Here is a 12646-nt window from a genome sequence, read left to right on the forward strand (position 1 = left end):
GCATGAAAAATTATGGAACTCTGTGAGTGGCACTCAACACACACCATCAAGGAAATAATACCATAATTGGTGAGTGCATATGTCTACCTCTAAATGGAAGCCTAGATATGTGCTTCTTTTAGGTTATTCTCTGGTTGTATAAATCTCTCTGCACTGCTTTTTCAACAAGAAAATATCTCAAGGAACAGAGGATCATGGACCCAGAAAATTTTAATTGTGGACAAGAGTTTCAACATTTGACTATTTTTGAGATCATGATGTCCGTTTTTTTTCCTCCATGTTTATTAACTTGGGTATTTCTTATTTACATTTCAATTGTTATAACCTTTCCAAGTTTCTGGGCCAACATCCCTTAGTCGCTCCCTCTCCCCTTCTATATGGGTGTTCCCCTCCCCATCCTGCCCCCATTAACGCCCTCCCCCCAATAATCAGGTTCACTCGGGGTTCAGCCTTGTCATGACCAAGGTCTTCCCCTTCCAGTGGTTCTCTTACTAGGCTATTCATTGCTACCTATGAGGTTGGAGCCCAGGGGCAGTCCATGAATATTCTTTCAGTAGTGGCTTAGTCCCTGGAAGCTCTGGCTGCTTGGCATTGTTGTTCATATGGGGTCACAAGCACCTTCAAGCTCTTTCAGTCCTTTCTCTGATTGCTTCAATGGGGGTCCTGTTCTCAGTTCAGTGTTTCGCTGCTGACATTCGACTATGTATTTGCCGTATTCTCAGTGTGTCTCTCAGGAAAGATCTACATCTTTTTTTTTGTCAGCTTGCACTTCTTTGCTTCATCCATCTTTGTAGGGTGCCCTCCTGTGGTAAAAAACGGTACTGCGCATGGGCAGGCTTTGAACCTGGGCATCAGTTGGCCAGTAATATGCTAATGAGGGAGCAATACCATGCTAATGAGTTGATTCATGACAATTAGCATAGCCTCAGCCTGCTGTCTATATGAGGCGAGTGCTCTTGCTGCTTGGGTTCCCCCTATCAGCAATGAAGGTGTCCTGCAATAAAGGCTGTTGACAAGGATCCGATGGTGTTGCGTCTTCCTTACTGGACGAGGTGGGCAAGACAACTGGTGGCCCGTACGGTGACTCGAGAATATTCTCGTGGATCCAGAAGTCTTCAGCTTCAGGATGGCAACGTCGGAAAATTCCCGGATAAGGGAAGATAAGGTTCTCTGGAGGTAAGCAGAGATGATGAATAAAGTTCTCTGGAGGTAAGCAGAGATGAAGAATAAAGTTCTCTGAAGGTAAGCAGAGAAGTTGAAAGCCTTGGTATAGAGGCCAAGAGGTTAGTGAAGTTGAAAGCCTTGGTATAGAGGCCGAGAGGTTTGTGAAGTTGAAAGCCTTGGTATAGAGGCGTAAAGGTTTGGGAACTATGGCAATGTTGTTTCCAATTGATCCTTTGTGGGTAGGACTTGTAATTTTGTTTCTTTTCTTCTTTGTGAGGGATAGAGAAGCCACAGATGGCAAGCTTAAGCCCGGACCAAAACCTCTTTGGCGAATGGTCCCTGCCTGCTTGGAGGATAAACAAAGTGAGGAAGCCGTTAGGACAGGTCATAGGGTCCTTGCAGAGCAACACGAAAGTATGTCGGAGGGAGAAAAGGTCTTGAAAGAAAAAAAGAAAAGAAAAGGAGATAAAAGGAACACAGTATTTTGGGAGAAAGATTTTGTCTTTGTGCTTGTAAAAGGTGTGATTAGGCTCTAGAAACCTCACAGAGTCATACTGATCAGATTTGATAGAGGTAGACCACCTGAAAAATTTATTCAGGAGAATCAAACAAAAAGATAAACTTTTATCTTGAGAACTGTATAGAGTGTGCCTACTTGGATTCCTGGTCTCAAGGAGATTTAGCAGGTGACAAGGTACTTCTCTTAAAAAAGCAGTTTCAATCAGCCCTTGGAGTCTTGCACCTGTAGCTAAGATATGTGTAGCCACTTCAATTTTGTTTCTGATTGGTTTTAAATGTATAAATATTCTCTACATGCCTTGTTTATGGACTATTGGCTTTTAAGTTATTGGATATGGTTTAAAAAATGTAACATCGGTAACAGAAAGTTGACATAAAACTGGCAAATTTAGATGGAGTTATTCTACACAGCATGTGGCATGAGCCAATCTAGGGAAACAGGTCTAAATTGGGATGATATTTTTATGGAAATCTTATCGTAGAAACCAGGCTTCTAAAAGATTTTAAGGCAATGTCTCTTTGTTGGGGTATTGGAGACCGCACCATCATGCGTTCATATGTAGGAATTGGCAGTCAAACTTTGTAGCATGAATATAGACTCGGTGTTTTGGAGACTGGATTTTGGAGACTAGATCATTTGTTGGAGGTTGAGTTTTGCTTTCCAAAGTTGTGGTTTGCCCTGGAGTTATCTGTATTTTGATGCTAATTCTACTGCCCCAAGGACAGCTGCCTAGTCATGACTCAGAACTCAGGTGACATTGTGGTTGTGCTCTGGTGTTACAAGGAGTACTTAAAAATTGTGATTAAGGATTGCCAGTGTTACATTGACTAACTCAAACTTATTTATAATTGAGAAAAAATCAAACAGGTAGAGATTGTTACAGGATTTACAAAGGATTGATGAGGTTTTAGAACTTGTGAGAGCACTACAGCCAGTTTGTTTACTCCAACTGCCATTTCAAGATAGATTTAGAGGATTGATTTTGAGTTTTCATTTCGTGAGCTTGCTTATAATTTTAGACAGCCTATAAAGTGATATCATTAAAAATTTTAAATGGCTAACAGCCTTCTCTTATGTGATTTTGTTGCTTCTTCAATGTAAGAAGTTAGAACTTAAATCTTTCAGTGTATATGGAAATTTTTACTACAAATCTTTGCTCTCAAAATGAGCTTTAATATTTGGGGAGTAGCTGTTACACTACTCCAGAAAAGAATATTTGAAACTAGTTTTAAACTTCTAAGGATATGTTAATTGGCTAAGTACCTCACCTTACCAGAGGACTTAGGTCTTTGTTTGTTATCCTCATTGGAAATAAAGCTTCAGTTGTGTTAATACAGAATTGTAGGCTAGAGTCATGGAAGTATTTTAAAAAGAAACCTGGTAAAACATATCTTATTCCAAACTACAGTTAATTGGTTTTACAAAATACTGATATTTGGCCTATTACATATACAAATTTTTCAGGCAAAATTGATAATTTTACTCTTTGCATGATTTTGTACTTCCTGTATATTTGTGCATGCAACCCATAGGAAATGTGCTTATTAGAGACAAGTTTTCTACATGAAATCACTGAGTGATGATTTCAGTGTGAATTGTCTGACAACTCACTGTCCTTTCAGTGCTCTGGCTCAGACAACTAAACAAACCCATAGACCCAGCTCTTTGAAAATGATAATAGAGTTGATATGAAAAGAGGAAGACTCCATTTGCTTACTTTCAACGCCCAGCCTCACCATGCCAGCTCAGGGATTTCTAGTAAGACTGAAATTAGACAATATTTACAAGATTTAACATTTCTAATTAATACTTATGTTTAGGTAAATAAAGTTTGTGAGGTGCTAGAGAGATGACTTAGTGGTTAAGAACACTAAGTACTGTTCCTTTATAGGACATTTAAGAACTCAAGCTGGATTGCCTGGACCCCTTAACGAGGGAGGACAATGATACTAGACAATCTATATCTTAATAAATAAAAAGGGGGAGTTATCCCTGTATGCTAAATAATGCTCCTTTTATTTCAATTTTAAAATTTGGATGCCAAAGTTTATGGCACCCTACAACTAGGCATACTTCTGCCTAGGTGAAATAGAAAGATCCACATATTGACATGATCCTGTCCAGGTATTTTATATGGGGAAGAGGGAATGTTTGTGTTTTTTTCTACAGGATGCTACAAGAGTATGCCAGCTGCCAGAGGTGGTTGCTGAGACTTGCTGATCCTGGTTGCCTGAAGATTCAGCTCTCGTGGTTCCGTTCCCTAGAGTCATTCCTCTGCCCTGAGAGGAAAATGGAAGATTCCCCCTTATCTTTTGTCATCACAGAGATTTTGGCATTGCTGCAGTCAGTGTTACCACTGTGTGTGTCCCGCCCCACTGTGGCCTACACTCAGACCCTCTGTGCACTGCTGCTTGCTGGAGAGGACTGGACTCCAGCCATTACTGCCCCCCTCATTCCCCTGGCGACTCTTGCTGCCTTAACTGGTGTTGTCATCTTGCAGTCTGTAGCTTCACAGGAATGCCATCTGTGTGAAGCTGCTGTGGACTGGGGAACTCTGCCCTGGTTATGCAGATCTCAGACATGGTTCCATTGCCTGCTGGTTGTTCCAGAAAAGAATGGCTGATCCTGAACTGTCCTGGGAAAGACCTTGTTATTTTCGCTGCTATTGTAGCACCCATTACTGCTGCAGCCATTGTGTCTGCAGTGTCTGGAGTTACCCTCCCCCAGTCTATTGTTAGGCAAGCACAGTGGGTGAACTTTCTGGTGTAGTTGCTTCTAAATTTTATTATAGGAGTGGCTTGACTACGGCCCTTGGTGGTAGCAGCTGAGGAGAACCAGATGAGGTGCCCACTACTTATCGGGAGTGGCTCTGTTTGGTGCAGCCCTATGCTATGGATTGGTGTTAATGCTATGGTTGGTTTCCAAACTCAGATCACAACAGAAACGTGACAAGGTCGTTATTACTCAAGCACTTGTGGCCATTGAACAAGGGGCCTCCCCTGAAATTTGGTTATCTATCCTCAAAAATTAGTCGACATCTGAGTTCCCTGCTCTTGCACCCCATGGATTTGTGGCTCCATTGCACTGGGATGAGAGAGACTCAATGATTCTTTGATCAGCCCTTCTACATCGCTGAAATTTCCTCATTGCACGCGATAGGGTGATCATGATTTCCCCACTAACTCATTTTCTGGCTGGCCTCTTTTGTAGAGTTCGCCCTAGGTCGTTTAGCAGTTACTGTCACACAGCACTGCAGTATCCAGAGACGGGCAACTTTCCTCATGCACAGACCAATCTAAGACACGGGGCCCGGTGGCGATAGGGTTACCCTACGAAGGATAATACTGTGACATAGAGGAAGGACCTAAGACAGGACCACAGCAGATGGACGTAACTGAAGAGGCCTACACCAGCCTCATTCTAGTAAAACAAAAAAGGGGGAAATGTAGGGTGCCCTCCTGTGGTAAACAACGGTACTGCGCATGGGCAGGCTTTGCACCTGGCATCAGTTGGCCGGTAATATGCTACTGAGGGAGCAGTACCATGCTAATGAGTTGATTCATGCTCTGCCAAGCCCTGAAGGACAATTAGCATAGCCTCAGCCTGCTGTCTATATGAAGCGAGTGCTATTGCTGCTTGGGTTCCCCGTATCAGCAATGAAGGTGTCCTGCAATAAAGACTGTTGACAAGGATCCGATGGTGTTGCATCTTCCTTACTGGACGAGGTGGGCGCAACACATCTTATCTACTTTGGTGGCTGTATATGTATGAATCACATGTGGGACAGGCTCTGAATGGGTGTTCCTTCAGTCTCTATTCTAAACTTTGCCTCCCTATTCCCTGCAAAGGGTATTTTTGTTCCCCTTTTAAAGAAGGAGTGAAGCATTCACATTTTGGTCATCCTTCTTGAGCTTCATGTGTTCTGTGCATCTAGGGTAATTCAAGCATTTGGGCTAATATCCACTTATCAATGAGTGCATATCATGTGTGTTTTTCTGTGATGGGGTTACCTCACTCAGGATATTTTCCAAATCCATCCATTTGCCTATGAATTTCATACAGTCATTGTTTTTGATAGCTGAGTAGTATTCCATTGTGTAGATGAACAACATTTTCTGTATCCATTCCCCTGTTCAAGGGCATCTGAGTTCTATCCAGCTTCTGGCTACTATAAATAAGTCTGCTATGAACATAGTGGAGCATCTTTGTTATATGTTGGGGCGTCTTTTGGGTATATGCCCAAGAGAGGTGTAGCTGGGTCTTCAGGTAGTTCAATGTCCAGTTTTCTGAGGAGCCTCCAGACTGATTTCCAGAATGGTTGTACCAGTCTGCAATCCCACCAACAATGGAGGAGTGTTGCTCTTTCTCCCCATCCTCGCCAGCATCTTCTGTCACCTGAGTTTTTGATCTTAGCCATTCTCACTGGTGTGAGGTGAAATCTCAGGGTTGTTTTGATATGCATTTCCCTTAAGACTAAAGATGTTGAATATTTCTTTGGGTGTTTCTCAGCCATTTGGCATTCCTCACCTGTGAATTCTTTGTTCAGCTCTGAACCCCATTTTTAATAGGGTTATTTGTCTCCCTGCGGTCTAACTTCTTGAGTTCTTTGTATATTTTGGATCTAAGCCCTCTATCAGTTGTAGGATTGGTAAAGATCTTTTCTCAATCTGTTGGTTGCCGTTTTGTCCTAACAACAGTGTTCTTTGCCTTACAGAAGCTTTGCAGTTTTATGAGATCCCATTTGTCAATTTTTGATCTTAGAGCATAAGCCATTGGTGTTTTGTTCAGGAAATTTTCTCCAGTGCCTATGTGTTCCATATTCTTCCCCACTTTTTCTTCTACTAGTTTGAGTTGTATCTGGTTTGATCCACTTGGACTTAAGATTTGTACAGGGTGATAAGAATGGATCGATCTGCATTCTTCTATATGCTGACCTACAGTTGAACCAGCACCATTTGCTGAAAATGCTATCTTTTTTCCTTTGGATGATTTTGGCTCCTTTGTCAAAAATCAGGTGACCAGAGGGTCTTCAATTTCTGGGTCTTCAATTCTATTCCACTGGTCTATTTGTCTGTCTCTGTACCAATACCATACATTTTTTTTATCACACTTGCTCTGTAATACTGCTTGAATTAAGGGATAGTGATTCTCTCAGAAGTCTTTTTATTGTTGAAGATAGTTTTAGCCACATGATGTCTAATTTAACTGAAAACATTAACCAATCTAATTTGTATTTTGAATATGAAAATTATATTGAGAAAAAAAAGGGATTGTGTTTGCTTATTCCTTTACCACATCTTTAGTCCACCTTGAATCTGACAATTAGACAGTAAGCAAGTTGTCAATTGTGATCAAGTCTGTTCTGTGGATTGGTCAGAAGGCAAACTAGAATTCTTAATCTTACACATGTACCCACATACTTTGTTCTCAACTTTCTCTCCTGTAGAATATCTTCACCTTATAACCTTATCTTGCCTTTCTTTGTTGGGACCATAAGACAATTTCCAGATATCTCTATTTAGAGCCATGATGTTTTGACCCATGTGAGGAGCTGTCAGAGGAGCTGTCCTCACAGATGTGAGGAGCTGTCCGAGGAGCTGTCCTCACACATGTGAGGAGCTGTCCGAGGAGCTGTCCTCACAGATGTGAGGAGCTGTCCTCACAAACTCCATTACAAGATGGCACCGGCATCCGGCAGAACGCACCTAGTAAAAAGGGCAATACGCAGGCACCTGGTAACTTCCCTACTCAAAGGGACACGTACGTTTTGGTACGTCATCTGGCATAATTGGCAGCGACCAGTCAGAGAGTGACACGTCCTAGGCGAGGATAGTTTCCTATATAAGGGACGGTTATTCCTCACTCGGCGTCTCTGCATTGTAAGCTTATGCTCTCCCTCTCAAGACGCATTAAAGCTTTTCTGCAGTAGGATCCTGTGTGTGCCGCGTCGTTCCTGCTGGCGAGACATAGCGCGGGACATCTGGTGCCGAAAACCCGGGAAAGACCTCGCCATCGTCAGCACCTTCAGAGATCCCTTGGCGACAAGGAGGATTCATAACTGCAGGTAGATACGTTCAGAGAGGCAGCTCTCTCTTGGACTTTGGTCTGGGGTTGTCACCGCCTTGGGAAGGATTTGTTGAGGCTATAGTATTTGTCCTGGGAGCCACCCTACTCTTTATGTTCTGTTTTCACCGTTTTCGCTGTTAAAAGGATGATCACAGCAGCTGAAGGCGCGTCTCAGTTTCTCATATATAAGTGAGCTTCGCGCAGCTCCCTTTTACCTTCGATTTTGACTGTTGAGGAACAAGGACGCGATAAGGCCGACGTAGATAAGCGGCACCGTCCGGGGAGGCGCACATAAGACTCCCGTACATAAGTGAGCAGCGTGTCCGTCTCTACCCTTTCACCTCACGCCTTGTCAGACGGACGTAGATAAGCCGCCGGCATTCCTGGCCCATCATGGGATCCTCACAGTCTGTGGTCATGGCCTTGGAAACAGTGTTAAAGCAGAGGAACATCAAAATTGGAGGAGGAACACTTAAAAACTTTGTGAAGGAGGTGGAGAGGGTGGCGCCTTGGTTTGCCTGTTCAGGCTCGTTTACGATTGCCTCATGGAACAAATTTGGAAAAGACCTTGACAGAAAATTGGCAGAAGAGGATCTGCGCCTAGGGACCAAAGCTATATGGAAGCTGGTTAAGAATTGTTTAAAGGATGAAATGTGTAAGGCAGCAGTAGTAGAAGGACAGGCCACTCTCGAGGTAGTCCGGGAAATTCTGTCAGAAACCGAACATAGTGAGAGGTTGGGAGCGCGCAAGAAAAAGGACGTCCTAAGAAAGAAAAAAGGCCCTCCCGGTAAGTCCTCAGACAAGGGAGTGTTGAAATTTTCAGATTCCAGCACTTCCTCCTCTACACATAAACCAGGAGGGGGAGCCAGCCTATACCCTGTGAAAGAGCTAGAAGCGCTGAACCTTGACAGTTCTGAAAGCTCTAAAAATAAAACCTTAGACTCAGAGGAGGAGGCCGAGCTAGATGAGGAAGCTAAATATGAGGAGGAAAGATATTACCCCAATGAATGTAGGGGAAGTAATAGAAGCCTTCTAGCGCGGCCGCCACCAACGGCGCCTCCTCCATATGAGACACACTCACGCGCCTTCTCACTAGTCCCCGAGAGGGTGAGAAGAAAGCTGAGTATGACATTTCCTATCTTTGAGACTCTGGAGGGAGGACGGGTCCATGCCCCTGTTGAATATAATCAGATTAAGGAATTAGCAGAATCAGAAAGTATGGAGTCACGGCCAACTTTACTCTAACACAACTCGACAGGTTGGCCATGACAGCATTGACACCAGCTGATTGGCAGATGATTACTAAGGCAGCCCTTGCCAGCATGGGCCAATACATGGAATGGAAAGCGCTCTGGTATGAGGCAGCCCAAACACAGGCCAGAGCGAATGCTACGGCCTTAATACCTGAGCAACAAGAATGGACTTTCGAACTCTTAACAGGACAGGGCCGCTTTGCAGCTGATCAGTCTGCTTACCACTGGGGCGCCTATACTCAGGTCTCCAGCACGGCTATTAGAGCCTGGAAGGCACTGTCCAGGAGAGGAGGGATTGATAATCACCTTACAAATATCGTTCAGGGACCCCAGGAAAATTTCTCGGATTTTGTAGCTAGAATGACAGAGGCTGCAGGACGAATCTTTGGCGATCCTGAACAAGCAGCACCACTAATAGAACAGCTCGTTTTCGAGCAAGCCACCCAGGAGTGCCGAACAGCCATAGCCCCCCGAAGAAATAAAGGGCTACAGGATTGGCTTAGAGTTTGCAGGGAACTTGGAGGACCCCTTACTAACTCAGGCCTGGCGGCTGCCATTCTCCAGTTCCAGCGACGCCCCTTTAAAGGGACGGATAAAAGATCATGCTTTCAATGTGGGAAAACAGGCCATCTAAAAAGAGACTGCAGGATGACAAAAAGAGACAGGGGGTCTGCAACCCTCTGTGTCCGATGTGGCAAAGGCTACCACAGGGCTGACCAGTGCCGATCAGTGAGAGACATTAAAGGCAAACTACTCCCTCCTTTGGAGACTCGACCTAATGAGATGTCAAAAAACGGGCTGGTGGGTCCCCGGACCCAGGGCCCTCAAAGATATGGGAACCGCTTTCACAGGGCCACGACCCCAGCAGAGGAGGTCCCCCAAGAGGCGACACAAAAATGGACCTGCGTGCCGCCTCAGACTCCTTTCTAATGCCCCAGATGGACATTCAGCTAATTCCTGCTCAGACTGTGGGGCCTCTACCCCCGGGCACCATAGGCCTTGTCCTTGGGAGAGGATCTCTCGCCCTACAAGGACTGATAGTCCATCCAGGCCTTGTTGAAGCTCAGTGCTCTCTTGATATTCAGATACTTTGTTCAAGTCCCGATGGGGTTTTTTCCATAAGTAAAGGAGATAGAATAGCACAGTTATTACTCCTTCCGTGCTCCCAGGCCACAATACAGGATACCAAGGGACCCATGGGGTCCACTGGTCAGGTTTCGGCATATTTGGTGGTTCACCTTAACAACCGTCCAAAATTGAGCTTAGAAATTAATGGAAAGAAATTCGAAGGCATACTGGATACTGGGGCTGATAAAAGTATAATTTCCTCAAAATGGTGGCCTCAATCATGGCCTACCACAAAATCTTCTCACTCACTACAAGGATTAGGCTACCAGTCATGCCCTATGATCAGCTCTGCCACTCTAACTTGGACAACTGCCGATGGCCGACAGGGAAAATTTATTCCTTATGTACTTCCCCTGCCTGTTAATCTTTGGGGGAGGGATGTTATGCAGACCATGGGACTGACCTTATCTAATGAATACCCCCCACAAGTGGCCCACATGATGTCAAGGATAGGCTATAAGGAAGGGAAAGGCCTAGGGCGATTAGAACAGGGTTGTCTCACGCCCATTGAACTGATCGCCAACCCCCATAAACAAGGCCTGGGTTTTTCCTAGGCACCATTGGGGCAGCACGACCCATACCATGGAGGATGGAGGACACGGTGTAGGTTCCCCAATGGCCATTAACCTCTGAGAAATTACAGGCAGCTACAGGACTGGTGGATGAACAATTAAGATTGGGACATTTGGAGCCCTCCACCTCTCCTTGGAACACCCCAATTTTTGTAATAAGGAAAAAATCAGGAAAATGGCGACTACTTCTTGACTTGAGGGCCATTAACAATCAGATGGAATCCCTTGGACCCATTCAGCGGGGCCTTCCTATACTCTCGGCCCTACAAAAAGATTGGAATTTGGTAATAATAGATATCAAGGATTGTTTTTTCTCTATTCTGCTTTACCCCCCTGATAGGCCCAGGTTTGCTTTTACTGTCCCGTCAATTAATCATACTGAACCTGATAAAAGATACCAGTGGAAGGTCCTACCTTAGGGCATGGCCAACAGCCCTACGATGTGTCAGTTATATGTTCAGGAAGCCCTCAAACCAGTCAGGGAGACCTATCCAAATTTACTGTTAATCCATTATATGGATGATATATTGAGGTGTCATAAAGACTTAGAATTACTCAAACAAGCCTATTCCTTATTACAAAAAACCCTTAAACAATGGGACTTACATATTGCTACAGAAAAGGTCCAAATTGCTGACACAGGTAATTTTCTAGGATCCATTATTTTCCCTGATAAGATTATACCCCAGAAACTGGAAATCCGTAGAGACCACCTCCATACTCTTAATGACTTTCAGAAGCTCTTGGGAGATATCAACTGGTTGAGACCATTTTTGAAAATCCCTTCCGCGGAATTAAAACCTTTGTTCGAAATATTGGAAGGGGACGGCCACATCACCTCCCCTCGTGTGCTAACTCCCGCTGCAACCAAGGCCTTACTAAAAGTAGAAGATGCCATAAAACAGGCCCAATTGCAACGCATTGATTGGTCTCTACCTTTTTCACTCTTTGTACTAGATACCAAGGATTTACCCACTGCTGTTTTATGGCAGCAAGGTCCACTCTTATGGATCCATCCACATGCTTCCCCTGTGAAGATTATTGATTGGTATCCAGCCGCAGTAGCACATCTGGCTATTAAGGGCCTAAAAGCTGCCATCTGTCATTTTGGGACTCCACCCCAATCCTTGATTATCCCATATACACCCTACCAGATCCAAACTCTAGCCGCTACCTCTGATGATTGGGCAGTGCTGCTCACATCCTTTACAGGGAAGATAGATAATCATTATCCTAAACACCCCCTATTGTGTTTTGCAAGATCACAACCTATTGTTTTCCCTCGCGTCACATCCCACAGACCATTAAAGGAGGGGATAACGGTGTATACGAATGGGTCAAAAACAGGGGTGGGAGCATATGTGGTAAACTCCCAAATATTCTCACGACAATATTTTGAAACCTCACCCCAAGTGGTAGAATGCCTAGTGGTCATGGAGGTCATTGAAAAATTCCAGGTTCCTCTAAATATTGTTTCAGATTCCTCCTATGTGATTAATGCTGTTAGTATTCTTAAAACCGCCGGTATAATTAAAACCACTAGTAAGGTGGCAGATATTTTCCGAAAAATCCAAATTATCCTATTAAATAGAAGGTTCCCTGTATACATTACTCATATACGGGCCCATTCTGGACTCCCTGGCCCAATGAGTTCAGAGAATGATTTGGCTGACAAAGCCACAAAAATGATAGCTGTGGCCCTGGCCTCTCCTTTAGAGGCCGCTAAAGCCTTTCATGGCAATTTCCATGTCACCTCAGAAACTTTACGCCGCCGCTTCTCTATAACTAGAAAAGAGGCACGTGATATAGTCACCCAATGCCAACAGTGCTGCCAGTTCCTCCCAGTTCCTCACATCGGGGTCAACCCGAGAGGAATACAGCCATTGCAAATCTGGCAAATGGATGTTACTCATAATTCTACTTTTGGAAAATTACAGTATGTG

The 12646-nt window shown here is 44.2% G+C and overlaps 1 long non-coding RNA gene across 1 annotated transcript; it reads left to right on the forward strand.

Annotated features, from left to right (window-relative positions):
• The first annotated feature begins 965 nt into the window (after positions 1 to 965).
• LOC148007692 (uncharacterized) lies at positions 966 to 5422 on the forward strand. The gene is made up of 3 exons (XR_015646811.1): positions 966 to 1176; positions 1448 to 4333; positions 5007 to 5422. It is a non-coding gene; the product is annotated as an uncharacterized LOC148007692 (long non-coding RNA).
• The last annotated feature ends 7224 nt before the right edge of the window (positions 5423 to 12646 follow it).

Source organism: Rattus norvegicus, chromosome 1, assembly GCF_021556685.1.
Source record: "Rattus norvegicus strain SHRSP/BbbUtx chromosome 1, alternate assembly SHRSP_T2T, whole genome shotgun sequence".
NCBI lineage: Eukaryota > Metazoa > Chordata > Mammalia > Rodentia > Muridae > Rattus > Rattus norvegicus.